This window comes from Canis lupus, chromosome 5 (assembly GCF_011100685.1).
Source record: "Canis lupus familiaris isolate Mischka breed German Shepherd chromosome 5, alternate assembly UU_Cfam_GSD_1.0, whole genome shotgun sequence".
Classification (NCBI taxonomy): Eukaryota; Metazoa; Chordata; class Mammalia; order Carnivora; family Canidae; genus Canis; species Canis lupus.
The window spans coordinates 11,934,508-11,961,209 of NC_049226.1; the positions used below are offsets into that span (position 1 = coordinate 11,934,508).

At 41.2% G+C, this 26,702-nt stretch overlaps 2 long non-coding RNA genes across 3 annotated transcripts; one reads left to right on the forward strand and one right to left on the reverse strand.

Annotated features, from left to right (window-relative positions):
* Positions 1 to 3,375: 3,375 nt before the first annotated feature.
* Positions 3,376 to 22,892, reverse strand: LOC106558789. 2 transcript variants are annotated; one of them, XR_005359124.1, is made up of 5 exons: positions 22,692 to 22,892; positions 11,568 to 11,654; positions 9,706 to 9,810; positions 6,754 to 6,907; positions 3,376 to 3,793 (listed from the first exon to the last, which is right to left on the reverse strand). It is a non-coding gene; the product is annotated as an uncharacterized LOC106558789 (long non-coding RNA). The 2 variants fall into 2 exon arrangements; XR_005359123.1 differs by lacking the exon at positions 11,568 to 11,654 and having other exon boundaries at positions 22,692 to 22,891.
* An 81-nt stretch (positions 22,893 to 22,973) lies between these two features.
* LOC111095802 lies at positions 22,974 to 25,304 on the forward strand. Its single transcript, XR_005359133.1, has 3 exons — positions 22,974 to 23,436; positions 23,989 to 24,056; positions 25,105 to 25,304. It is a non-coding gene; the product is annotated as an uncharacterized LOC111095802 (long non-coding RNA).
* The last annotated feature ends 1,398 nt before the right edge of the window (positions 25,305 to 26,702 follow it).

Consider the following 26,702-nt stretch of genomic DNA (forward strand, 5'->3'; position numbering starts at 1 on the left):
CTGCACTCCAAACAGGATGGTTCTCCAAGGAGCCAGAAGGAACACTTAGTCCCATGGGAGAACAGACTTGCAGGGAACCCCATCTCTTAGCCTCCACATCCCCCTCCCCCCGCAGATATTTAATTTCTGCTGGATCAACTTAAAAGGAACAACTGCTCTTGTGGCCAAGGTCAGTCCCCAGATGTTTTAAAGGCACAAGTTCAAGTTCAACCATTAATCCAAATATTTTACACAACTGTCTATAGTTGTTCCAGTAGGTAGAAAACTTGCAAATCATACAGAAGACTTAACCTGGGTGTTTCTGAAAAAAAGGAAACCCCACTTTTAACATTTTACACATTGACTACATGTGGTTAAAATATTATTGGGGCCTTTTATATTTGGGGCCTTAAAAATACAAACATCTTTAATAAAGCAAAGGGAAGAATAGTATATTTTGGCATTTTAGAAGAACCAAGCAAGAATCAAGCAAAAAGATCACATATATGTGTGTGTAAAAGATAAAAGAGGATATAGCTGTTCTACTTCTATTTGCCCGCAGGCCCTCAGGCTGATTTAATATAACCACTAAAATGGCAGGGGATGGCTCCAAATTCTAAACCATGTTCAATCTCCTCATTAACTCTAAACATTTTTATTCAACTGAAAACTTTTTATTTTTATTTTCAAAAGCATATGGTCCATGGAGACTCTACCGTTAAAATTGCAGACACACCTCTTACGGGCAACACCTTTTAAACCTTTTTGGATTTCTTTTTTCTCTTCTAAATGTGGTGGACAGTAGTGCTATCCTTTTCTGAATGAATAGCACACTTCCTTATACCTAACCATATAAGGCCTTCGGAGATAAAATTGCTCATCTAACTTGCTTTGTGACACAGGGTTCTAAGTACTCATAAGAAGTGTAAAACCTATGAACAAGATGAAGACTCTCTACCATGCTAATCAACCAGCACAATAAGCTATTCTTGTCAAATTTTAGGAAGCAAATAGAAAGCTCTTAATGCTTTGTTAAATTTTCAAACAGGTGGCATTTGGATATGATGCTTTACATTTAGGAGTTGGGTTTAAAAATAAGCAAATGTGGAGAATGAGGATGCCATTTACAAAGGATGCTTGGACTGAGCTCTGTTTTCTCCCCAGATTTATTTTTCTGGGATGGGGAGGGGAGGTGTGTACTATTTCATTTATATAGACTTGCTAGGCTAATTGCAGATGTTTAGGATTTCCTTGAAAAATAATTATATTATTTTGACAGTTGATATTTTAAGCACAGTGTAAGAATCCTAAGAATATTCTAGGAAAAGTTATATGGTAATCTAGGGCTTCGCCCCTCCCCCATTCGTTCAATGCAGTGTTTTATGTAAAGAAAACACTGATGATTTGGAGAAAATGCCTCCTCTACCCGCCTCTCTGAAAGTAGATCTAGAAGGATGAGAAAAGGATATACAATATTATATATGCACATTCATGAACATGTAATCCATAAAATGCCTACTCCAGGACTGTTGGCTAGAAAGTTTGTGGGAAGGTATTAAAAGAAATATCTCAGATTAGCCATATTTCAGTTAGTGATTTTGTAATGTCTCTCTAACATTCTTTAATCCCTTTTATAAGTCCCCATCGCTTTGGGCCCTCTTGTCCTTCCCTCCTCACTCCAGCACCCAACAGGAACCACCAGTGTCCTTTGCCCAGTGAAACCAGGTCATCCAAGCATCCAAGAACTTATAGAATAAATGTAACTTACTCACATTCTTTAACCTTTTAAAGGAACCAGGTTATTGTCCTTCTTGCAAAACTTTTTCACCCCAAAATGCTGAAGTCATTTGATTATCACAATCTAATTTGTCTTTATACTCTTCAAAAGAGTGACTTATTTTTCCCCTGATATACCTAAGGGAATACTGAGGACCAGAGAGAGTTTTGGCTTACCCAAGGTTGAGAAACAGATGTACTAAGGTGAAGAAACTAAGCTTTCTAGTTCCGCAATTTGTGCCAGCATTCATCACTTTTCACGGTGACTCTTGAGATCTCAGAGCAATTCTGGGCTGGTTAGTAGGATCCCAGACCTACCGTGCACTTACAGGCTGACAATTGAAGAGGAAAGTTGTTTCAGTAAGATGCACTTTGCTGGATTCAGGGACCTATTTCCTGGTAAAGGGAATCAATCTTTCTGTACATTTGAGACATTTAAGATAGTTCTGAACTTTCCCTTCTTTTCATGTAAAGCATTAAAAAGTAGAACATGTGGACATTAGGATGGATAATATTAGAAGCACTGAAACTTCTCAAAATGGTTTTCTCGCTCTCCACTACTTGCTAATCTGGGAAATGACCTAAAATGGCAACGCAGGATAGTGATCTTAACTGGGGCTTGTCCTTCCCTGATTAGGACTGGTTATTTTGGATATCTCCCATCGCTTCATTTTATACCAATGAATTTTGGTGCTACAGATAATCAGTTAGAATCAGTTAAGCCCAGACCAATCTTTTTTCTAGTATCAGGTTTTACATGATGAGTCTGAACTAGTAGTGCCTCTGTTCTTGACTTCATTTCATTCTTCTTCATGGAGTCTTAAAATACTGCATTGCAGCTCATCACACAAATGACCTCATTATAGAAAGACAACCATCTATCCTAGATTGTAGAAACTGAGAGTAATCATGACTCTGAGGACTTTTAGATGAAATCATAAAATGTGAATTCAAGTTCACCAATATCCTATGTCTTTTACCTTAAATAAGAAGTTCAGGGTCATTATTTTCTGCTTCTGAGTAATTTCACCAACAAACCTATCTGGAGAGGGACTCTAAAATTTTTTTGACATGTCTGCTATTATGATGGCAACCATGCTTTCTGTCCCTTCTCCAGTCTGTGTGCTATAACCAATGTTGAACTCATTCTTTTCATTTAACTCCAGTTCATGCAATTTCTCAACTTTTAGAAATATGATTTCTTGGGCGTTGCTCAGTAGCTAACAATGTTTTTAAGGATGATTGTACCTAAGATTTCAAAACGGTTGGGCAATTTATAAACTTCTAAAAGGGGATTTGTGTTATTTTATTTAAATATGGGGGAAAAGAGAGATTTTAACATGTTTATCCTTTTAAAAAACATGGTAATTATTATTACTGTGTAAAGGACACCATACCATGCAGTGTTTTCATAACTTTTAATAATAAGATGTGATTGAGTTTATGCCCATAAATATCCCGATATTTTGGTATAATTTTTAAAAATAAAATTTCAAAACTCTTCAGTTGTGGATAAAATAATGCTAAAAGTTTTCATTTTCCAGTAGGCCTATGTACTATGAATGCACTGGACAGTGATCCAACCCTCAGCTTTGAATAGAACTTGTCACATAAGTAGGCATTACTTTTAATTCTCCTGAGATTTTATTTCGGTGTCCCTTCTATTTTTTTTTTCACTCCTGGACAAGGTTAATATGGTACATGCCAAACTGGTGAGCATATTGGGACAACTGGAGAGGAGTAAAATGGCTTGTATTTGGCTGGGTAAATAAGCTAGAAACCAGAACAGTGACAGATCCTTGTTTTTGCTGACTTGTCTTGAAATACCAGGACATCAGCTAGGGTTGGGGTGTAGCCCTGAAAGACTCAATCTGTCCTTCCTAGAAATACAGCTGAGAAGGGCACTGCATCCTCTCAGCTTATTCTGGAACATCCAATAAGACCGTCAATTGACAAATATTTGCTGAATGCTCACTCTCGGCCCAGGGCTGGAGGAGGTATCAACATGGAAGAGTAGTAAAAGATACAGTGAGGATCCCTGAAAAGAAACAACAGTACATTCAGTTTAGTTGTTCTAGAACATTGGCGAGTGGAGCTTTTGTCAGACTCTGTGTAATATGCCACAGGTAAGAAAGATATTAAAACATGGGTCATACCCCTAATGAAGTTACAGCCTTAGTTAAGGAGATGGACTCATCAACAGATAGTTTCAGTAAAAGGTGATATGTACTGTGTGCTCTGGTGGCAGAAGCAAGGTGCTGCCACTTCTTAGGTCTGGGAAAGGCTGACTAGGGAATGATGTCTAATTTGAATTTTGACCGAAGAATTATTTATTTAGTAGTCACTAAAATTCTGCACTCTTCTTTGGTGTTAAGAGTTCAAAGAAAGAGAAGATGGTATCCATCTTTGAGGAGATCATGGTTTAATTTAGTAGATAAACAGATTAGGAAACTCAGCACACACACACATACACACACACACACAGTGCAATAGGGTGTAGCTATAACAGAGTTAAAGTAGGAGACCAAAAGAAAAGAGCTGTAGCTTTTTGGAGGGAGTCAAGGAAGGTAGCCTACTCAAACTGTTGGTCAGTAGATTAGCTCTATGAATAGAATGATATGAAAGTATAGGGGAGGGAACAGTTAATTCTGCCTAGAAGAGGGCAGGAATTGCTGAAGACTTTATGGAGGGGGCGGCATTAGTTTGGGATTGTTTTCAGGTAGGGTTAATGAGAAGAGAACAGAAGGGAATTCCAAGGCATGAAATGGCATGAATCAGGGCAGGGGGGATATGAAAGGGTATGGTGTGTCTAGGGCACCAAGATCTAGTTGGTGTGTCTAGAACCTACTGGGCATGGAAGAAATTAGAGGAAATCAGGTCAAGAAAGTGGCCCGGAGCCATGTGAAAGCCAGGGTCAAGAATCTGTTGTTTTTTTGTTCCTGAAAGACAGTGAGGGGCCATTATTACTACAAATTTTGAAAAGTTATTTGAGCCATAGAGGAAGAAAGGATTGGAGACGAGGAAGTTTAAAGTTATGGTGCTCAGCAGTGACAGACAATATATCAGAAAAATCTGGGAAGCTTTTGCAAAATACACAGGCTGTTTTTTCCCCCTCCCTAATCTTCTGTCTTTTCCCTCACCTCAGCCAAGTCTCTGATCTGATACAGGGTGATGGGAAGGTAAATAAGGATATTTTGAAAAGCTTGCTAAGTGATACTGATACATCCTGCCTTCTGCCATTGCATTAACCCAGTCAAGAGATGTTCATGGAAGGCTGAGACAGTGGAGATGAGAGAGGACGATCTGAACGGTGCACATAAATTGGGATTGGTATGATGGATTGGAGGTGAGTATGTTGGAGAGGAAACATGATAGATACTTGAGTATCTGGTGTAAGCAACTGAGAAACTATGAACTGAAATGAGCTCAAGGAGAGGAGCAGCATCTTTGGACAAGATCATGGATTCAACTTGATACCTGTAGAATTTGAGGTGTCCATGGGCAGTTAGTGACATAAGAAGCTGGAGTTCAAGAAAGTTTACAACCATACATACCTGAGTCAATTATGAAGCAATAGAAAATACCATATAATGTTTTTAAAAAGACAACAAAAACGCAGAGACGTTAGAGATGTGTATTGGCTGGAACAGATGGGTAAGTCTTCATGGAGAAGTAAGACTTGAGTTGCATCTTAAAGCACTAATAGAAAATTCAGCTTCAAGAAATGGGATTAAAAGTGGAGATCATTTACAAAAAAAGTATGGGAGGGAGAAAGAAAAATGCTGTTTCAAGAGGGCAGAAGAGTAACATAAAGGGCTTCATGATAAAACTGAATATACTCTCATTGAGTTGTAGCTCAGTAGCTAACAACAGCTTCTCACTCCTAGCTGGAGCCATTATTAGTTGCAATTTAGAGATGAAGAAATAGGTTCAGAGAGGTTAAACAAATGACCCAAATAGTTCCAAGGGAAACAGAGTGACTTGACTCTAGAACCTTTAAATCTAGAGTCTTGTTCTGACCATTAGGTTTTGTGTCCTTAAAGGCAGAGTTCTTTTCTTACATATTCTTAAATACCTCCTGGCTAGTGTGTAGCCTGAAAATAGAATAGACTCTCAAGAACTATTTGCTGAATTAAACTTCTCAAAAAAATTTTTTTTGTGTGAATTGGTTTAATTATTTACCATCTATACTTAAGGCTAAACAGGGAACATAACATTGTAGGAACAGAAAGTATCATCATGATTTTCTAATCTCATCAGCTCATGTTATAAGGGAGCAAGCTAAGTCTCAGGAGAAGAAGTAATTTGCCTAGAATTTCATAACCATGTCACATCTACATATCATAAAATCTCCCATCTCTTATCAGCAGTGCGAATCAGGACCTCCATCTCCATTCTTTTTTTTTAAACTAGGTCTTGTCTCACATACCATTGAATCCAAGAGAGTCATATATGCAAAGTGTGAGGCAGTCCTCTGAGCTCTACAGAGTTAGTTGCAAATGAGACATGTGGAAAGGCCATAGAAGGTTATTTGATAGATAAGATCTTTGACTATCTTTTTAATCATCCAGTCTAATCATTGTATATAATGGCTTGAGTAAGAGAAGAATGACACAGGATTTAGACATGGGATTTAATGAGCGATTCATCTGAGAAAAGAACAGCAAGTAAAAGGTTAAGGGAGGTAGTGAATGTTTTGATGTGTTGTGATGGGATGCTATGGAGTCACCTTTGTTTTGCTCTTTTTAATGTTTTAAAATTTTTTAAATTTTTAATTTTTTAAAAAAGATTTTATTTATTTATTCATGAGAAACACAGAGAAGGGGGGGGGGGCAGAGACACAGGCAGAGGGAGAAGCAGGCTCCATGCAGGGAGCCTGACGTGGGACTTGATCCCGAATCTCCAGGATCCGGCCCTGGGCTGAAGCCAGAGCTAAACTGCTGAGCTACCTGGGCTGCCCTGTTTTGCTCTTTTTTAAATGGAAAAACATAGTCTCACCTGCCCAGGACAGATAAAGAGGAGTACCATCCCCAGGCTGGAGAACTGATAAGGTAGTGGTGTGAGCCATGGTGGAAAGATCCAGGGCTGGGATTCAAGACCTCTGAGGGCACTAACAGGCTGTGAGATTTGGGGGCTCTCCCAGATTCCTCATCTGTAAATAAGAGGATTAGATTAGTCTAGTTTTTGTTTGTCATTTGCCCCTTCTCAACTAAACCCTTGCCCAAATCTGATGAACCCCTCCTTCCCAGCAAGTGAGGTGAAGAAATAACTTAAGCGTGCTCTATACCACCATGAATGTTGGTTCCCAAGGGTGAGCAGAGACTCTGGGGCCACATGAACAATGAGTGGCAAACTCCCTGCTCAGCCAGCACCACCAGGGTCCAGGTAGCCTCTCTGGTCCCGTCAGCCTGTCCTCCTGAATGGACTCTACTTCTGGCCCTCTGTGCTTTGCCTCCACTATACATTCTTGATGATGACCATTCATTGATCTCACTCTTCACCTGCTTATCTCATCCTGCCCCTCACATTATATCCCTTTGATTTCTTAATGCATTTTTTCTTTTAAAATGTTTATTTTTTAATTTTTTTTTTAAAAAAGATTTTATTTATGTATTCATGAGAGACACAGAGAGAGAGGCAGAGACATAGACAGGGAGCCTGATGTGGGATTCGATCCTGGGACCAGGATCACGCCCTGAGCCAAAGACAGATGCTCACCCACTGAGCCACCCAGACATCCCTTAAAATGTTTATTTTTAATTAACATATGGTGAAATTGACTTGCTTGAGTATACAGTTCTATGATTTTTAACACATCTATCTATAGATTCATGTAATCATCACCAAAAGCAAGATACAGAATAGTTTCATCAACTCCAAAAAGTTCTTTCATGCTCTTCCTTTGTAGAGGAAGTCTGGACATTGTCCCTGACAATGCAGAGATGCTGAAAATCTTGTAAAAATGGGGTCATGCAAATGGAACTTTTTGAGAATGGCTTCTTTCACTCAACATAATGCCTCTGAGGTTCATCCACATTGTTGTATGTATCAATAATTTGTTGTCTTTTTTGATGCCGAGTGGTTTTCTGTTGTATGGATATACCACAGTTGGTTTATTCATTCACTGATAGTAAGACATTTGGATCATTCCCAGTTTGGGGTAATGACGAACAGAGCTGCTGTAATATCCACGAATGAATGTTTACATGTGCATAAGTTTTCTCTTCTCTAGGGTAGATACCCATGCCGGAGAGTGCTTGGTTGACCCCTTTCATACTGATTGCCTCCCACTTATGAACCTCAGTTTCCCCGACCCTGGAACTCTTGACACTGCAGTCACAATTACTGCCTTCCCTCTTCCTCAGATGAGCAGGCCCGTCGGCCTGTGCACTTCTGGCTCTGTGTCTTCCATCCCTCCCCACTTTTTGGCTAGGAGTTCCCAGCATGTGACAAGACTAGAGCCCATATCCATTAGTCTAAATCTCTTTTGGCTCTGAATTTGCCAGGAATCGGATCATTACCCCAGTGTGGTGGTACCCTCTGCTGGCTGATTCGCAACCTGGCTTTCAGCCTGCTCTGAGGGAGGAGTGGTAGGTGCAGTGGGAGAAAGAAAAGTAAGTGGGGGAGGGAGGTAGTTGTGGCACGCTACCATTGTAGTGACAGCCTGACAGGGACACTTCATGTATTTGATGCTACACATATAGATAAATGCTGTAATATTTTTGTGGAACCCTACAATATTGTGCTTGTCTTCTCAATTGTAGGCAAAGATGGGCTGTCTGGAAAGCTGGACTCAGCCTGGAGCCTGCTACCCAGATTGCTATTTTGTGAAGACTTCCGCATACAAATGACTCAGATGGAAACATTCAGAAATGATCTTGGAGGGCCATCTGGTCCTTGCTGGTTCTAAAAGCTTCATTCAGCCTGGTGGATGGATCCAGTACAAAAGATAGTGAGGGCCCTTCATTGAGGTTTAAATGTGTTCCACTGACCGAGGCAAGAAACTGACTTTAGAGATAGCTGATGCCAATGCTCAGGCCCTACTGATGGTGCTTCCCTCTTCTAGGTCAGTGGAAGTCTGATGAATGTTTAATTGATGATCATACAGTTCTATGGAGCCTTGGAAACACACACACACACACACACACACACACACACACACACACAGTTTTGCATCATCAGGAAGCATGTGTTCATTTGTTTGGGTGTCTGAAATGGGTGGGAATTAGGCTGACCCAGCATGTCAGGCAGTGAGGTCTATCAGAGCCATGGGATCATGGTGATGTGTCATATTTAATTTGTGAAGACAGTGCTGCCAACCTTGCATTTTGGACAGTGGTGCTGATGGGCTTGCAGTGCACTCACTGGCCGCTTGCCTTTTGACCTGAGATATGGCTGCGTGTTCTGTGGCCAAGGCACAGGGGGTGCCCCTGCTGAGAGGCTACCTGGCTTGGTTAGGGATGGAGTCCTGTGTTCTCAACCTCATCTGTGGGCTCTGACCAAGTCCAGACAGAGACTGGGCATGTAGTGAGAGGGATGCTGAGCACCAGGGAGCATGGGTATGAGACAGCCACCTCATCCAGCCAAGCGTGTGAAGAGCCACTCCTTGTTGTATCTTTTGTTTCTCTGGACTCTGGCTTTCTCTTCTGACAGTGGCATGAGGGGAAGCATGTGGGCTTCCTTTAGTTTATGCAGACAGAACCACAAGACGTCCTGCCTTATGACAGTGTAATTCATGCTTTCGTGCCTTCTCACTCCCTAGGATGAGAGGTTACGAAGTCCAGGGGCTGACTTTCCATGTACCCTCAGCCTTAGCACAGCACTGAGTACTTGGACACACAAAAAGGGAACTCATGAACAACTAGAGAGAGAGAGGCATGGTGTTTTAAGGGCCCATAGGTGGGGTGAGATCTAAGCATTGAGACCATGGGGAAATGATTTTCCCTTTACCTCAGGTAAGCTGTCTTTCTTGTATTCCCTCTCAGTATAGATGCTGGTGGTCCACATTCAGTTGTTTCCATCTTTCCAAGACTGTGGTGCTCCAGGAGACCGGCCCTATGGAAGGGGAACAAAGAAAGATCTAGAATATCGGTCAGATGAAGTCCACCGGTAAGTCCTTTCCTGCGAGTTCAATGTTTTGTTTCAAAAACGTACCAAATCACTACAAAGGCTGCCTCGGTACCCACTGCCTCTGCCCCGAGACACAAAGAGAAACTTCTTCACAGTCAAAAGCAAAGGTTTATGTTTTAGAACTTTTTAGGCTGCTCTATGTCTGTTCTATCAAAATGGCCCTGCAAGCGATGTGTAACTTTGGATGGAGAAATTTAACATTATTGGTGTTATGAACACCTGCTGAGGCTTGTGGTCTGTAAGAAAGACTCAATAGGGCTCTGGAGTTCACCATCTTTCTTCAGCAACGTTTTCCCTCTTATCCTCTCAGGATCTCAGGATACAAGCTTTCACGCAGAATCTTGGTGTGTCTTTGTGAGTGGTTTTCTAGGGACTTCACCTAGCACTATCTCTTGTGGTGTTTGTTGGGGCACTAGAAATTTCCATGCACTCTTGCAAAGTTTACTGGTGATAGATAATGCAGTCCCTGTATTTCTTCTTTTTTAAAAAAAAATTTAGTAAAATATATGGCATAAAAATTACTATCTTAATCATTTTTTAACAAAGTTATTATAATAGTATTGACGATATTTCCTATACTGTACTTTTCATCCGTGTGACTTATAGTTGGAAGTTTGTACCTCTAACTCTCCTCCCTTCCCTGTTATCAACCCCCACCTCCCAATTTTCCTCCCCTTTGAAAACTACCAGTTTGTTCTCAGTGCTTATGAATCTGTTTCTGTCTTTTATGTCCATTCATTTGCTTTGTTTTTTTTAGATTCAAGATACAAGTGAAATCGTATACTAGTTGTCTTCACAGTCTGTTGTCTTGTGACTGGCTCCTGTCACTTGGTATAATATCCTCCAGTCCACTCATACTGTAGCATGTATGAGGATTTCCTTCTTTTGTAAGGCTGAGTAATATTCTGCTGTATGTATATACATATCTTATTTATCTATTCATCTGTCAGTGGACAGTTGGGTCACTTCTACTTTTGGGCTGCTGTAATAATTCTGCTATGAACATGGACATACAAATATCTCTTCAGGACCCTGCTTTCAATTGTTTGGATATGTACCCACAAGTGAGATTGTGGAATCACAGGGTAGTTCTATTTTTAAGTATTGGAGGCATCACCACACTATTTTCCACACTGGCTACCCTGTTTTACAAGGCTTCCTATTTCTCCATACCTTTTTCCAATGCTTGTTTTCTGGGTGTTTTGTTTTGTTTTGTTTTTGAGTAGCAATCATTTTAAGGAGTGTTAGGTGGTATCTCACTGTTTAAATGGTCATTTCCCTGATGAATGGAGCTATTTTCATGTACTTACTGGCCATTTTTATGCCTTCTTTGTAAAAATTCAAGTCTTTTGCCCATTTTTGAATTGAGATTTTGTTTTTGTTGTTGAGTTGTAAGAGTTTTTCATATATTTGGGATCCTTCATCAGATAGATGATTTGCAAATATTTCCTTCTAGTCAGTAGATTCCTTTTTTGCTGATCATGTCATTTAATGCATAGAAGTTTTAAATTTTTATGTAGTCTGATTTATCTTTTTTTTTTCTTTTTCTGCATGGCTTTTGATGTAACATCCAAGAAATCATTGCCAAATCCAATGTAATGAAACTTTTCCCTATGCTTTATCTTAAGTGTTTTATAGCCTTAGGCCTTACATTTAGGTCTTTGATTTATTTTATGTAGTACCTGTCTTTCCCCTTCCTTAGACAGTGAATTTCCTGAGCACAGAGGCTGTGGCTGTCCATCTGCATATTCTTGGCACTTAGGAAATACCTAGAACAGAGTAGGTAAATCATAGCTGAATGAAACAACTTTATCAGACATGATGAGACTAAACCAAAGAATGTATTAATAGTGATTTACATTCTCTGTAATAATTATAACACACTGCCTTGGGGACCCATAAAGAAATCTCTAAATTAAGAAAGTAATACTGCTTGCAAGGGCTTTTTGGCATTTTATTTATTTACTTTTTCTTTGAGGATATTTAATGGAATATTTGAATATTTGTCATACTGATTGTGTTCTTATCACACTGACCTTGAGTGCCTTCCTCATGAGCTCTGTGCGCAGTTAGCTCTAGAATGATGAAACTGCAAAGAGATTGTTTCTCCTATCCACATGGGCCCCCAAAATGCTAGGTCAATCAGTGGAGGAAGTGGGCACTGAATCGACAGCTGACCAAATCCGTTTCATGACCTAGGGCAAGTGTTTTCCCACATCTCCAAGCCTCCTTCAGTTCCTTCATTTATAAAACAAAAGGACATGTATGAGAGTCTTAGTTCTAAAATTATCCGTTTGGGTACCAGTGGTAGGATCTTTCAAATAGAAGTAGAAATTCAACCACCTCCAGGAAGAAACCGAGACAAGATGGACCACAATCCGGCTCGCAGGGAACTTTCCCACCCCAAAGATGATCTGAGAGTCAAATGGAGAGAAGGCTATACCCAGTCTCTGGAGTTATGTTCCTGCTTGCACCACATGTGCTGGCAGGGAAGGCAGTGAATTGTGAAAAAAGTCCTATTGTTGTTGTCATTGCATCAAGGACATCTCTCTGTTTCAGACATTCCAGAGCCAGTTGTCTTGTATGTGGGTATGGGTGTGGCACAACCAGTTTGAAAGATAAGAAGGCTCTTGGTTACACAATTAGTTGAAGCCGTGAAGAACCTCCCCTCCCCCATCCCACACATCCCACATGTTTCCTGCTGAGTTTCAGCCATGTTTGAAAGACAGTTATGGCTCTGGCCTCACTGGACTCCTTCACAGGGTACCCCTCCACCCCCCGCCCTGTGTGTACTGGTCTCTGCCACAGCCATTCTTGGACCTTTCTGAGACGGGGCACTGGGTCATCTTTATGGTGCCCCTCAAACAGGAAGGCCTAGCAAGGGCTTCTGGGAAATCTGGATTCTGATCTCTACTCTTTCCATCTAGGTGAGGTTTGGGCAAGTGAATGACCCTCCCAGGGAATGGGTTTCGACAAGTGTGAAATAGTAGAGATTTTATCTACTGTTTTATATAGAGAATTGGGTTGGCGAAAGAGGGAAGAGTGGAAGGATCTAACTTTATTGAGCACTTTTCACATGCAAGGTACTCTGCCGGCTGCTTATGCAATTATTCTGTTTAATGCTCATCTTAGGATAGGAAAATCAATGCTCAGAGAGGTTAGGTGACCTGTTCAGAGTCACACAGCTTGTACACCGCAGAATCAGGATTCTACGGCACATCCACTGGATCTAAAGCCAGTGTTCTTTCTACCACATTATTGGGCCTTGGCATGGAATTAAGTGGGTGTATTCGGCACTGATGGGAACCCCCTTTCCCCTCTTTCCACTGTTGCTAATTTGCTTTCTATAGGCTGCTAAGAAGGAGGATCTCAAACCTTGAGCCTTCTGGCTTTTACCTTTGCTGAAGACCAGATGCCAACTATTTTTCCCAGAGGGCATATTTTCTACAGAAAGAAGAAACTTTTGTTCAAATTGTCAAATTTGGGTATAGGGTGGCGGGTGGGGGGGGGGATGCAGTGTAAAAATTGCCCCAAAGACGAAGATCTAAGTATAAGTGAGCATTCATTTATCTGTGGTTACAGCTTGTCATTGTTTCTTTTGCTCTCTTTTCCTTTTTCTAAACATATTCTTCAAAAACTCCTTCTCACTGGGGGCCCTGGTGAGTGTTATGGTGTCCAGATTCCTGCTCTGGGGCCCTGGATTCACAAAGGCCAAGTTGACGTCCATTCTGCATCTGGCTTATTTGATGCCAGAGGAGCGCTGAGGTCTCCTGAGAGAGCCAGGAGAGATTTGCCTCCTGCAGAGGTTTGGATAAGCCCCAGCTAATCTCCATGGCTTCTTAAGGGCACACCTGCTTGTCTGCCAGCCAGCAGCCTCCTCGCTCATTTCCCGTGGGACGGCTGGGGTCAGAGGGCCTCCAGAAAGCCTTTTATCCCCCACCACCCGGCCAAGCCCCCCTCAACAGCACCTGGGTCCACACATAAGACTTTCTTTGAGGGGAGGTCTAGATGTTGTCCCTCCCAGAGTGGGGGCTGGTCCCCTTTCCTTTTTGAGGCAGCTTGCTTGTTCCTTCCTTCTAAATAAGCATTTAATTCAAGCTTTATCATTCATGGCTCAAACTTTATCCCACTGGGGCTAAGCTGATCTGAATTAGTTTCTGGGCTGCTGAGCTGTGAACACATAGTAGGTGCTCAGTAAATAAAGAAGATGTCTGATTGTGATCTGTTTGGGATTCCATGAAAGATCCACCATCTGCCTTCCACCTGTTTCGCTGCTGGGATGTGAGAGTAACACTGATAATATAACACGTCAGAGAAGTCAAGTCATTTCTGGTCAGTCGTGGGAGTTAGGGATTCTCTCTTCCTTCCTTTCCCAAATCACATTGTCCTTCTTAATTATCCTTTAGGAGTGGCTAGTAATGAAGTTGATTTGTATTCTACAAGCATTCTGCTTAAGTCAGGGACTGTTGTTTGACATAGGAAGCTCCCAGGTGTTGCTTGCTTGATCTTTCTTTCTTTCTTCTTTCTTTCTTTCTTTCTTTCTTTCTTTCTTTCTTTCTTTCTTTCTTTCTTTCTTTCCTTTCTTCTTTTCTTCTTATTTCTTCTTTTCTTTCTTCTTCTGCGTTTCTTTCTTTCTTCTTTCTTTCTTTCCTTCTTTCTCTCTCTCTCTTTTTTTCCTTCCTCCCTCCCTCCTTGTCTCCCTCTCTCTTCTTCCCTCTCCTGTCTGTTATTTTTTGTGTGTAAAATGGAAGCAGAGGTCATTTTTGAAGAGAGTACTATTAATGGCAATCTGTAAGGGTATTGCTGAAAAGAAGTTTTCAAAAAAACTGTAATCCTCTCTTCCTTTGAACTCACCAATTGTTCTGCAGGTTTGTAATTCCACTTGTCCCTAATTCCACTAATATTTGTTAAGCCCTTATTCTAAGTCCCTGGGCTGAGTAAGATGGGATGAATCCAGCCCCATGGAAACCAGTTTACCTAGGGAGATAGGCCATTGGAATTACATGATACAGCCACGTGTGGGTTGGTGGCATATTTGAGTGTTAAAGAAGGGAGTGGGATAAAGAAACATTTATTCATCTGTTTGTGGGCATGATATCACAAGCTTCTACATACTTCAGTTATTTTCCCCAAACCATACCAGGTACACAGCATCATCCCCATATAAAAGATGAAGAAATAGAAGTTCAAAAGTTTGAGTCACTTGCTAAGTTGGTTGTAGTGCAAAAACTATAGCCTGGGTGATATAACTAGTATTTGGAAATCCAGGTATAATTTGAACTTCACACTGGATCTGAATAACCCTCAGATTCTATCCTATTCCATTGACACAGAAAAGCACCTGTCATGGAGGCAGAGAATTCTGTGTAGGGAACCCCTTTAAATAGTTAATACTGTAAAGTGATTTTTATTATTTTATTATTTTTAAATTTTTATTATTTTTAAAGGGGGGAGGCACATAAAGATAATTTACCGGCCAGCTGCAAATCTTCCCTTGTAGTTTGGATTGTATACATAGCAGGGTATGTGGTGACTTGAAACTATGAGGTTTAGTTATTTTAGCTGGAGCATGCTACCTCTTCCTCTGCCTGCAGCATCCTTGTTCGGATGCTTCCTGCTTGTGGAAATGCTTTGGCATTGTCTCTTGCCTGATATGTACACAAATAGATGTTCCACACCCCCCTTTTCCCCAGTGGAGCGCACAAACAGCAAGCAGACAGACACTATCTGAGAGCCTGTAGCTCAGTGCCCATAATATTGTGGCAGAAAGTAGAAAATAAAGCAGCCAGTGCTGGGTGCAGGATAATAGCATAATAGGATAAGTGTGAGAGAGTCAGGAGGCGGTAATGGCCCTGGAGATGTAGAAATTCTGGGAAAGTAGGGCGGTATAAAAGCGGAGACACCATCTGTGGGATCCAGGCAGTTGTGAGAGACTCTGAATGACACAATATGGAGATCTGTTACACAACACACCAAATAGTAGTAAAGTAATCATCTGGCCTTACAATCGCCAGACACTGTTTGTTGGAAATGCCACCTTCCTGGCCATCACCACCAGGGTAGCTGCAGATAAATGGCAAGGGTATAAATTGCCTCTTCCTCCAGCTAGATAAGATTAGAGAAAGTGGGAATCCCAAAAATTGATGCCTCTTTTCTTCCTTCTGCACTTAACCAGCAGTGGGCACAGGGCGCCTGGGTGGCTCAGTGGTTGAGCATCTGCCTTTGGCTCGGGTTGTGATCCCAGGGTCCTGAGATCGAGTCCCACATTGGGCACCACATGGGGAGCCTGCTTTTCCCTCTGCCTGTGTCTCTGCCTCTTTCTGTGTCTCTCATGAATAAGTAAATAAAATCTTACAAAAAAAAAAAAAACCGCAGTGAGCACGACACATGCCCTCACCCCATATCCCTCAAGGACAATAAACAGGTAGATCAGAAAGGATTGAGACAGAAACTCCACTGTGCTGAATGTACACATGTAAAGCAATGATTGGCTTTTTATGTAGATCATCTCATTTGTTCCTCAGTGTGCTTCTTTGAGGTAGGTAGGGCATGATGCCAATTTTAAAGATGAAGACACTGAGCTTCAGAGAAGGAAAATGACTTGACTCACACAAGTTTACCTGGTGGAGGAGCTGCTACATGCTGTGTTCTCCAGAGGCGGACCAATCTGTGGGTGCATTGTGTCTGCTCATCTGCAATCCTTTCCCAAATAGACATTATCCATGAAAATTTCTTTTGACATGGAATGCTTCTCTTTAAGTCTCTGGAAATCTGGAATAAGCTAACCAACCAACTACTCAACTAATCAACTTTCAAGTCATTGGAATGATTCTTCTGTATGCCAGTTTTAGGCACAAGCAAGAGAGGAGAGGCAAAGCACTTAGTTAAGGAATTTCTACTCTACTGCCCGATGACTGCTAAAGTTGACAATGATGACCTAAAGGTGTGGCAAGGATCTAAATCTATTAAAGGAGGCCCAAAGAAGAGCATAGAAGAAAGAGTACTGGTTTTGAATGTTGTAAGAATATAGGCGTGTGTCCCTATGCAGCCACACAGGTCCTGCTCTGGGCAAACTGATCACTGTAACCTCAGTTCCATCAGCTGGAAGGTAGGTGTGTGGTATCTCGAAGGTGGTTGTGAGAAATTGATAAGCTAGTGTGTGGATAAATCACCCAGCACAGGGAGTTACTCATCAGACCTGCTGATTATTTTTTTTTTTTTTTTTTTTTTTTTTATTTATGATAGTCACAGAGAGAGAGAGAGAGAGAGAGAGAGAGAGGCAGAGACACAGGCAGAGGGAGAAGCAGGCTCCATGCACTGGGAGCCCGACGTGGGATTCGATCCCGGGTCTCCAGGATCGCGCCCTGGGCCAAAGGCAGGCGCCAAACCGCTGCGCCACCCAGGGATCCCCAGACCTGCTGATTAAATCCTAGTTTCCTTCCTAAGGCAGAAGAGTAAGTTTTAATCACAGGTAGAATGAAGTAGATATTACTCATTTTGAATTTTTTCCATTTTTATCACAAGTGCCACATCTGTGAAATGGGTCAAGAGGATTGGGGAGACACAGAGCATTTGCATCCGCAGAAGGGTCCTGACAGCATGCTCCCAATATGGAGTTTTAAGTCCCGGCAATTGACTCTGCCTCCTGCATAATTTTTGCTTCTTTTGGTATAGGTTCTCAAAACAATATGTTATCTATTGAACAACAGCAACAATTACAATAAAAATATGGAGATGTGAGCAACCCACAGTAGAATTTGCCAGTTATCCCCTTAATTCAACAACCCAGCTTTCTCTGAGTGGACTTAGCCAAGAGAAGCATAGGGCATAATATGACGCTTCAATCTCTATGCCTCTGCAATTCCCTGTAATCCATTGTTCTGTGCCTCTAGCCTCCACCAAGACAGCTCGATGGCCTTTAGAAATATGTGTCCTTATTTCTATGCATCCAGATGGGTCAAGTGCACACCAGTGACCCTGACATGATGAAGACCACGAGGAAGAGAAAGGCATAGGTAAACATATTTAGTTGCAGTTACAAGTGAGCCCTATACAGAGCTGTGTGGCATAGATTTAAGGCCACTGTTGGACTTTGTAATGTGTCAGCATTGGTGTGAGTCTTGGGGTAACCACTTACAAGCCTGGGATGTTGGGAATATGGCTTAACTTCTCCAAGCTCTCATTTTCTTAAGAGTAAATTGGACCTGGCTCATGTAATAAGTTCCCAGTAGGTTTAAGTCATTAAATACAATTTGCTTGATGTTTATCCTGCTGTTCATAACTTCACTTAACCACCTCCCAATCTCTTCAGAGACTGAGGTATGCTTTATTCCCAACATTCTCAAAATAGTTCATGCTCTCAGTGTTTTCTCCTTGAGTCAGCCAGATGGGCACTAAGCTATTTGGGGCTTCTCAGTTGCAGACAACACAATAGCTGTAGGACCACCGCTGGCTCCTGCTCTTTCTCTCTCCCTCATTCTTCCCTCCTACGAAGGAAGAAGGTGTCACGGGGGCAATGCCAGTGTGGCAGATGTAGGGCTTCCTTCAGGAGACCTGAGCACGGATAGCATTTTATTTGAACTTGCAATGATTTGTTTCTCACTGCAGACATTACTCTTTAGCATTATTGATCTCCTCTGTCTACTGAGCCCCGTCAGACGTCTTTGACCCTGGTTTGCACCAGGAGCAGTCAAGGGGCCGCCTGAGACTGTCTGGCATTGTGATTGAATTCAGCTTCTCTTAATGTTTGCATATGCCATGTAGTTCTGCCTTGAAAAGGTTTGTACCATTGAGGGTGGGCTCCAGGGTCCATCTGCATCCTTTCTGTCATACTTCTCACTACAGTAGCAGCTTCTGTCCCCTGGAATCTTTTTCCTGTGTGGCTTCCACTGTCCCAGGGAGGGAAGGGCGCTGGAAGTTTGTGTCTCTTCTTTAAGAAGTTGACCAGTATAGTTTCAGAATGAAAGTAGGAGGGGCTGGAGAAGACATTAGTGAATCAGCACATAGAATCGAAATGATAGGGTGAGATAAAGGGAAGAAAGGGGAGTCTATACTAAAAGTCAGGATGCTGTCATTTTTCTTTGTGTCTCCTTAGAGTTGAAAGTTTTCCTGAATTACTTTCTAGGGTGTTCATGAGAAAAGATGTCAGGGGAGTTTTTTCTTTACCTTTACCATTCAAAGAACAGGTAGGGATATCAGTGCTCCTCCACCTCCCACACAAAGTGTTCTTGCCCATCAAATATCTCTACCCCAGCTTGCCACGTTTCATGAGCTCAAATCCATTTCTATTCTCTTTTAATTTGGATCCAAGCCACCTGCCCTTTGTACTGTCTCATGATTATTGCTTCCAGACACTTTAGGCCCTAAGGTCACTCAGAGAGAAGAGTAATATCCCTGGGGGAGGTAGACTCGCCCTGCTTGAAACATTTAATTTTCATAAGAGAGTGATGATAACTTGAATAAGGAGCAAGTATATTGCAGAGAATTAGGCTTCTGGACCACAGAGAAAAGATCAATAAAGGCTCTGTGTGCATGGTGAAGTAAATCAAAGAGTTGGGGTAATTACTTAAGAAATTTGCTCCAAAGCCTCTGCTCAGGAGGGGCTTAATTTGATTGCTTACTTTAAATTTATTGTCCATTCAATTCATCAACTCAATCAGATTCTACTTGTATAGGCCCAGTCTGTGTGTGTGTGCGTGTGTGTATTTTTCCAGAAGGGTGGAGACAGAGTGATGATCATCTACCAATAATCTAATCTTTATTCTAAAATCCATTTCATTGCAGAATGGGCAATATTATCAAAATTGTGAACAAATCAGTGTGTTACATTATGGTTCCTAGAAGGTGAAAAACAAATAGTTGGCTACCACACCATAACCCTTAGAGTTTTCTCTGTATGATATAATCATTTTATGTTTTTGCTGGCATGGCTAGCACCAAGCATCCCAGTGCATCACGTGCACTCTGTTGCTTTAACTTGTTTCCATGGCAACCTCAACATTCTCCCACAGTAACAAAATTTAAATATGTATCTATGAATTTGAAGAAACATAAAACCCTCCTAGCATCAGTCTGTTTCATATAGTGTTCTGAGATAATTTCCATAATAACAATTACTGGATATAATTTCATGAGATGCAATCCATCGTGAATCTTTTCCTTGAAATGCACAAAATAATCAGGCTCTTTCATAGGCAAATGGGTGAATGCCCTATTTAGTTATTTATCACCTCTGGAATGGATGTGTATACCACTGTGTTAGGCTTATGTATTAGTTAGGGCATACTCTGGTAACAAATAGTCCCTAAAACCCATAAAGAAAATTTTAAAATAGAAGTATATTTCTCCTTCTTTTTTTTTTAAATTTTTTTATTTATTTATGATAGTCATCAGAGAGAGAGAGAGAGGCAGAGACACAGGCAGAGGGAGAAGCAGGCTCCATGCACCGGGAGCCCGATGTGGGATTCGATCCTGGGTCTCCAGGATCGTGCCCCAGGCCAAAGGCAAGTGCCAAACCGCTGCGCCACCCAGGGATCCCATATTTCTCCTTCTTATATAGCCAAATGAATTATTTCTAGTCCAGAGTAGCTTTCTTCCATGCAAGGATTCCTGAGCCCTCATCAGGCTGGTAGCATCTTGCCTAGTCAAGTTTTGCACCTACCTGATAGCAGGCAAAAGACAGTTGTGATATGTGCTATGCTACAAAAACCTTAAGGTGAAGTGTGTCACTTCTGCTCATGTTCCATTGACTAAGACTAGTCCTATGGCCACACCTACATATAAATGGAGCTAGAAAAAGTAGTTGCTGGCTTGGCAGGAACTTCTCAGAACACCTCTGCATGAGAGAGGGAGAATCATGAGTGTTAGTAGATAGCTAGCTGGCTCTGCCACTGACTGTGTAGTTAAACAGAAAGGAGAGGAGGACATGCTTCAGACACATGAGAGGTTCATAGTTTTGGGGGAGAAAGTCATGTAATCTGTAAGTGCTGTAGTAAAAAAAATGAGCCAAGTGGCCTGGGAGTGGCTATTTCTGCTTGGCAGGATTGGGAAGGTTGGTGGCACTGCCTTTATGGTAACTGTATCTTGGGCTGATAGGGAGAACCATCTTATAGTAATTTTTAAATAATAGACTTGCTTAGAAGCATGTGTGTGGGAGTGGAAGGCCGGAGGAGATGGGAATGAACAGGAATAATTAGATAATGTCATTGTCCTGGTGGTTCTTAAGCGATAAGCTTCTACTTGTCCCTTACCCTCCGCATGCCTTATCACGAGTGGGTGACCTTGATGAGACATTTTCAGCACAGTATCTGTGGTTCCTTTTAATCTCCTGTCATTTGCTATCACTGTCAGCATGACCTAGCTCCAGTGAAAAATTCAGCTTTCATTTCAGCCTTCCCAAGAATGCTAAATTATGACGAAATGTCAGGATGGGAGGAAGTCATAAACTGTGGACACACTACTTAAGGGGGTGATTAAAGGACACTGAGATCTCTTCCTTCAAAATTATAAGGACTGAGAAGACCTGTATTTTGACCTTCTGAATCTTCTTACAGTCTGAGTTGCTATAACTTGTCACTTTAGCACCATCTTTCTCTCATACTGGTCGCTGGTATACTCTAGCCAGATGAATTGCAATGGACATTTACTTGCCTGGAGTAGGAATGACTTCCAGTTGCCTGTCTACCAAAAGGCATAAGACTCCAGACATAGCTTTCACTGGTGAGTGGGGGCGATTGGTGGGTTTATGGTTGTGATGTTCTTTGGTGTCTGTTCATGAAACAGATACCAAAATGAAATGGTCTCCATGAAAATGTTTTGAAAAGTTACAATGACTTCAGTACAAATGAAAGAAGGTACAGAATAATTGTTACCCATATTTCAAATGGAGACTTTCCCTAGTGACATTTATTTGAAGCGCTTCAATCAATCTCTCTAACCTAAGGAAAAGCAGAAGTTGGATTTGTGTGAAACATTTTTAGTGATTCTATGGAATGCTAGTCAACCACAGTGAGCATAGCAAGAGATTGAGATGGATTTAAAAAAAAAAAAGACATCATCCTTAAGTATTTGGAGTTTAGGAGACACTAACGAACACAAAATAACTGATAAAATATTAATGCAAATATATAAATAGGCAATAGAAATTGAGGCAGGTATTCAGATAAATTGGATCAAAACCCCTTACCTATGAATTACTATATATTTTTATATATTTTCTCATACAACAGATTAGTTTTCTCTTTTTGAAAGATTTTTAAGGAAGCTTGTGGCCCTTAGATTCTTTGCTTCTTCTTTACTCCAAAATAGTCTCTTGACAGCTGAGTCTTTCTTTGTATAAATCTGTAAGTGGATAGCTGAAATGGTGTCCCACATCACATATTCTTCTACAGGTCTTGGATTCTAAGGGTATGCACTGAGGATTTGTTCTTTTTATTATGATTGCTTGTGATATACCTCACATTTGATTAATTGCATGGTGGAAGCTTTAATCATGTTACGACCCCTCTGTCCCCCGTTCCCTTTCCTCTAAGCTCTTGTCTGCCTTCCATCCTACACTTTCTTCCCTAGACTTTAATCTTTCCACATTCAGTTCTTGGAGTAAAAACTGTACAGAAATACCCATGAGAGAGATTTGAGTTTCTAGACCTCAGCAAAGACCAAATCTCTTTTCATTTATGTCTGTTACACTAATGACATACTGGTTGAACAATATAATGTTTTTACTGAGGCTTTATTTTCAGTTTTGACTGTTGATGGGATAGGTGACCCCAAATTTCTAAGGCATGATGGGGCCTAAAGTTACTTACCTCAGCTTTGTCCAGGAAAGGATTCCACTAATGATAGATATTTCATTTGATGAACTGGGGCCAGGGAAGCTTATCATCAGGGCTCTGGGAGCACAGAAGAACACTGCAAGGTGTATGGATCACTGAGAGGGTGACTGACATTGTTTCAGGAGCTTCTCCATGTACTCAACAGGAAGCCTCTCCAGGAGGGATGGAATGTTCCAGTGATGTCCACCTCATAGAATAATCTCATGATTTTCTTGTGAGGTCATTGAATTTTACGATTCCACAGTTGTAGGTGATTTTAGAAGTCATTTAGCCTTCCTTTTCAACAATTGAAAGACTTCCCCATATGGTATCCTTGAATAAGGGCCATTCAGCCTCTGCGTGGACTCTGAAGTCATGTCACTAGGAACATGCTGTCATTTTATCTCTCTCCCAACTAATTATAAGTTTCAAGAAGAGCTCTGAGTGGGTAATGTTAAGATCAACTGGCTAATGTAGATACCAACCAGAGTTTTAATTATAGCTGTGGCAAATTTTCTGCATTTAGTGTTGATGAGGATCTACAGACTGTTAACTGTTTTGATAATAAGAAAGCAACCTGCAGTGTTGGAAAAGAAAACCTTCTTTAGTATCACATATATAGCCAATTCAAGGCCTTTTTCAAACCTCAAATGCCCCTATTCTGGAGATGTTTGAATGTGGATTGACATCCAGTCTGGAAAAGAATTGGGACACTGACTGACACAGATATCGATATCCAGTAATAAATTCTTATTCTCATCCTTTTTTGGGAGGGAGGGGTGTCATATTCTTTTATTCCCTTCTAATGCCCGTTCTTTGTTTTCTCCTACTATTCTTTCCAACTCTGGTCTCTTCTCCTCTACATAGTCACCTTTTGATTAACTGCAACAATTAAAAAGTCTAGACTATCTTTACCCAGTATTATCACACATATTACTAATATGGAATGTATGTATCTTGGGGGAAAACTAATTATGAATTTATATCCAGCAAAATCAGTTTTAGAGGGATGTGCATGTGTGTGCACACGCACACATGCATTTGTGCCTTTGTGTGTGTAGAGAGGAATTATAATGTTAATCAAACACTCACATTTTAGAATTACCATCCTCCAAAACTTCTCTGTAGCAATGCTCCTCTACATTTAGGACCAGCCATCTACAATACATCATGCCTTAAATTTCTGTGGCCTTAGGAATAGGTATAAAATATGTCGATCATGAATGTGTTGCTTTTAAAAGTCCCAGAACATCAACACGTCTTATTATTCAATGTCACATTGTTTTTGCAGCTCACCTGGACTGGGCTGTGTCACATCTTGTGCAGATCAGCTGGTGGCTGCTTTCAGGGCTTACTCAGGTATCTATTTATCTAGCTAATGCTAGGAAAATGGCAGTGATAAATAATCATGTACTTCCTGGGAGCACAAGTGTATTTCCAGGGGTCAAGCGCATTGAGTGGCCTGCTGACGCTCTCTAAAGGAGAAATCAGGAGCCACAAGGTGGGACAATAGAAAAAGCTGAAAGTTAAGTAGGAGGCAGATTGGGTCTGAGCTGGGAGGTGCTGAGTAGCAGGACCTTGTTCTCTCGTGCTTTCTAACAAATAGTCTTTCACAGCAGTGCATGAACTTGGTGAACGTATAACCTTGGAACCTAGTAGTGCCCGCCCTTTGAGAGGGGTCTGGGTCCTCTGTAGCTGCTTGTGTCAGAGCGAAATGTGGTGGAAACCCTAGAAGAAAGCTCCTTCATTGTTCCTGAGACACGTTTTTGTCATCTTTCTCCCTCAGAGGCATTTTCTGTAATTATCTACTTTGCCACTTAAAAAGCCCTTTTCTGGCATTCACTAATGAAGCTCATAGTTCCATGGATTGTGCTCCCCATTTTTCAGAGCTCGGGTTATTAGATGCAGAGAGGTTAGGGTAATTGCCCAAGAGCAGACTGTTTCAATCTGAAATGAACCTAGACATTTAGGATGCTAGTTCTAAAATGTTATATTCACTTTCTGGCCCCCAGTTGCAATTCTTTTATGTGTGGCTTATGGAGTAATTTATTTATTCATTCAACACACATTTACTGCATATCATTTTGTAGTAGTTAGATGGTAGGGAGATTGATATGTAATATATAATGTGGTCTCCACCATCAAGGACTTCACACTGAAAGGAGAGAGAGATGTGAATAAAAATAATTATAACATGGCATGACTGATGTAGTAAGAGAGGGATAATAAGTGAACAGGTGCAGGTGACATGAGCCCCAATTCTGCCTTGGTACTGAGGAGGCTAGAGGAGGTGGGCAGAACCCTGAAGGGTTAGCAGGAATTTACCAGACCACCCAAAAGGGGAAATGGCATCTCCATAATGAGCTGTCCAGGCAATGTCCAGTGACATCCTCTCTTCTTTTCCTAGAAATCTTCTTGCCTAGAAGGTCAGAACCAGCTGATGTGAGTTGTTTCATTGTCCCTCCAAATCAAAGTATCTCTGTATCTCCATCCGTCTCCTCTTCCTTCTTGAATCAGAAGCTAGAGCACCTGCTGGAGCCACCCCATGCAAGCTGTCCATATTCTCTGCCCATTCATAAATTGTTCACAACTGTCTCTTGAATCTTTGCTCTTTCTTCACGTGTAAGTTCCAGTCGGATAACAAACAAGGGGATCCTTGTCTGGGAGGGGAAGATTCCTTTGAACTAACATTCTCTCTTGCCTCCCTTTTGTTACTAACATTTTCAAAAGGTAAGTCTACAGTGATTAGAGTCATTTTGCTGCCAACCCTTGTCATTTGGTTTTACCCTCCACTCTTCATGGGGATTGTCTCCCTTGTCTGTACTCCTTACTGTGCCACATCCTGGTTGTTCTCAAGGCTTCTCTACTTTTCCATCATGGTAATATTTGACATGGCTAGCTGTTACCAACCTTTCTTTAACACTCTTTGCTCTTGCTTCCATGACACAGCATGCTACTGCTTCTCTTCATTGTTCTCTTTCCTTTGATTTTCCCATTTGGGTTTGATGACTCTCATTACCTCTTTTTTGGGTACTTTTATGATTTTTACTTCTCCTGAGTCCTAGTGTATGTCAGCTTGCCTTATAAACATTCTTTTCAAGAACTGTATCTGATTCATTATGACCAAAAAGCAGTGTGCAGAGTGGTGGGGAGCCCAGTCTGAGCCAAACTGCCTTGGAATCCTGGTTTTGCTGTGTGGCCTTGGGTAAATTACTTAACTTCTCTGTGCTCAAGTTTTCTTACCTGTAAACTGGGGATAATGATACCTTTCTCACAGTGTTATTGTGAGAATCCAGTGAGTCAAAACATGAAGTGCTTAGAATAGTGACTATCATGGTAACAGTCTAAAAGTGTTAATTAAATGTATTTGCATCTACAATGGCACTGAACTCAAGAATAATATTAATATTGCTTATACATATATATTTAAAAGGTAAAGCATTATAAATAATAAACATTGCATAACTTCATTATTATTATTGAGAGGTTATTATTGGCAGACTGTGAACTAAGCACTTTTCTTGCTTTATCTCAGGTCTCCTCACAACCACTCTAGCAATAGGAGCCATTATGATCTCCGTTTTACAGATTAGATGACACAGTCTCTGAGAGGTTAGGTGGCTTGCCCAAGTTCAAACAGTGTGTGGTGGAGCTGACCTGACTTCAGGGTGAAAATTCCTTTATTTATTTATTTAATGTGGGCTTCATGCCGAGCGTGGAGCCCAACTCAGGGTTTGAACTCCTGACCCTGAGATCAAGACCTGAACTGAAATCAAGAGCCACTCAGGTGTCCCCAGGGTGATGGTTCTTAACTACTGTGCTCTTCACTGGTGTTCCATGGTGCCAACTGACTGACATGTTCAGGAATGTTCCCCAGTGTCTTGCTAATTCCACAGTCATGACAGACTTAGCTTTCTTACTAGGCAGTGTGTGAAAAGTTAGAAAGTTTTACAGAGTGATAAAGCCAAAGTTGGGATTGTATTGCTGCACACCCACCTAGCTGAT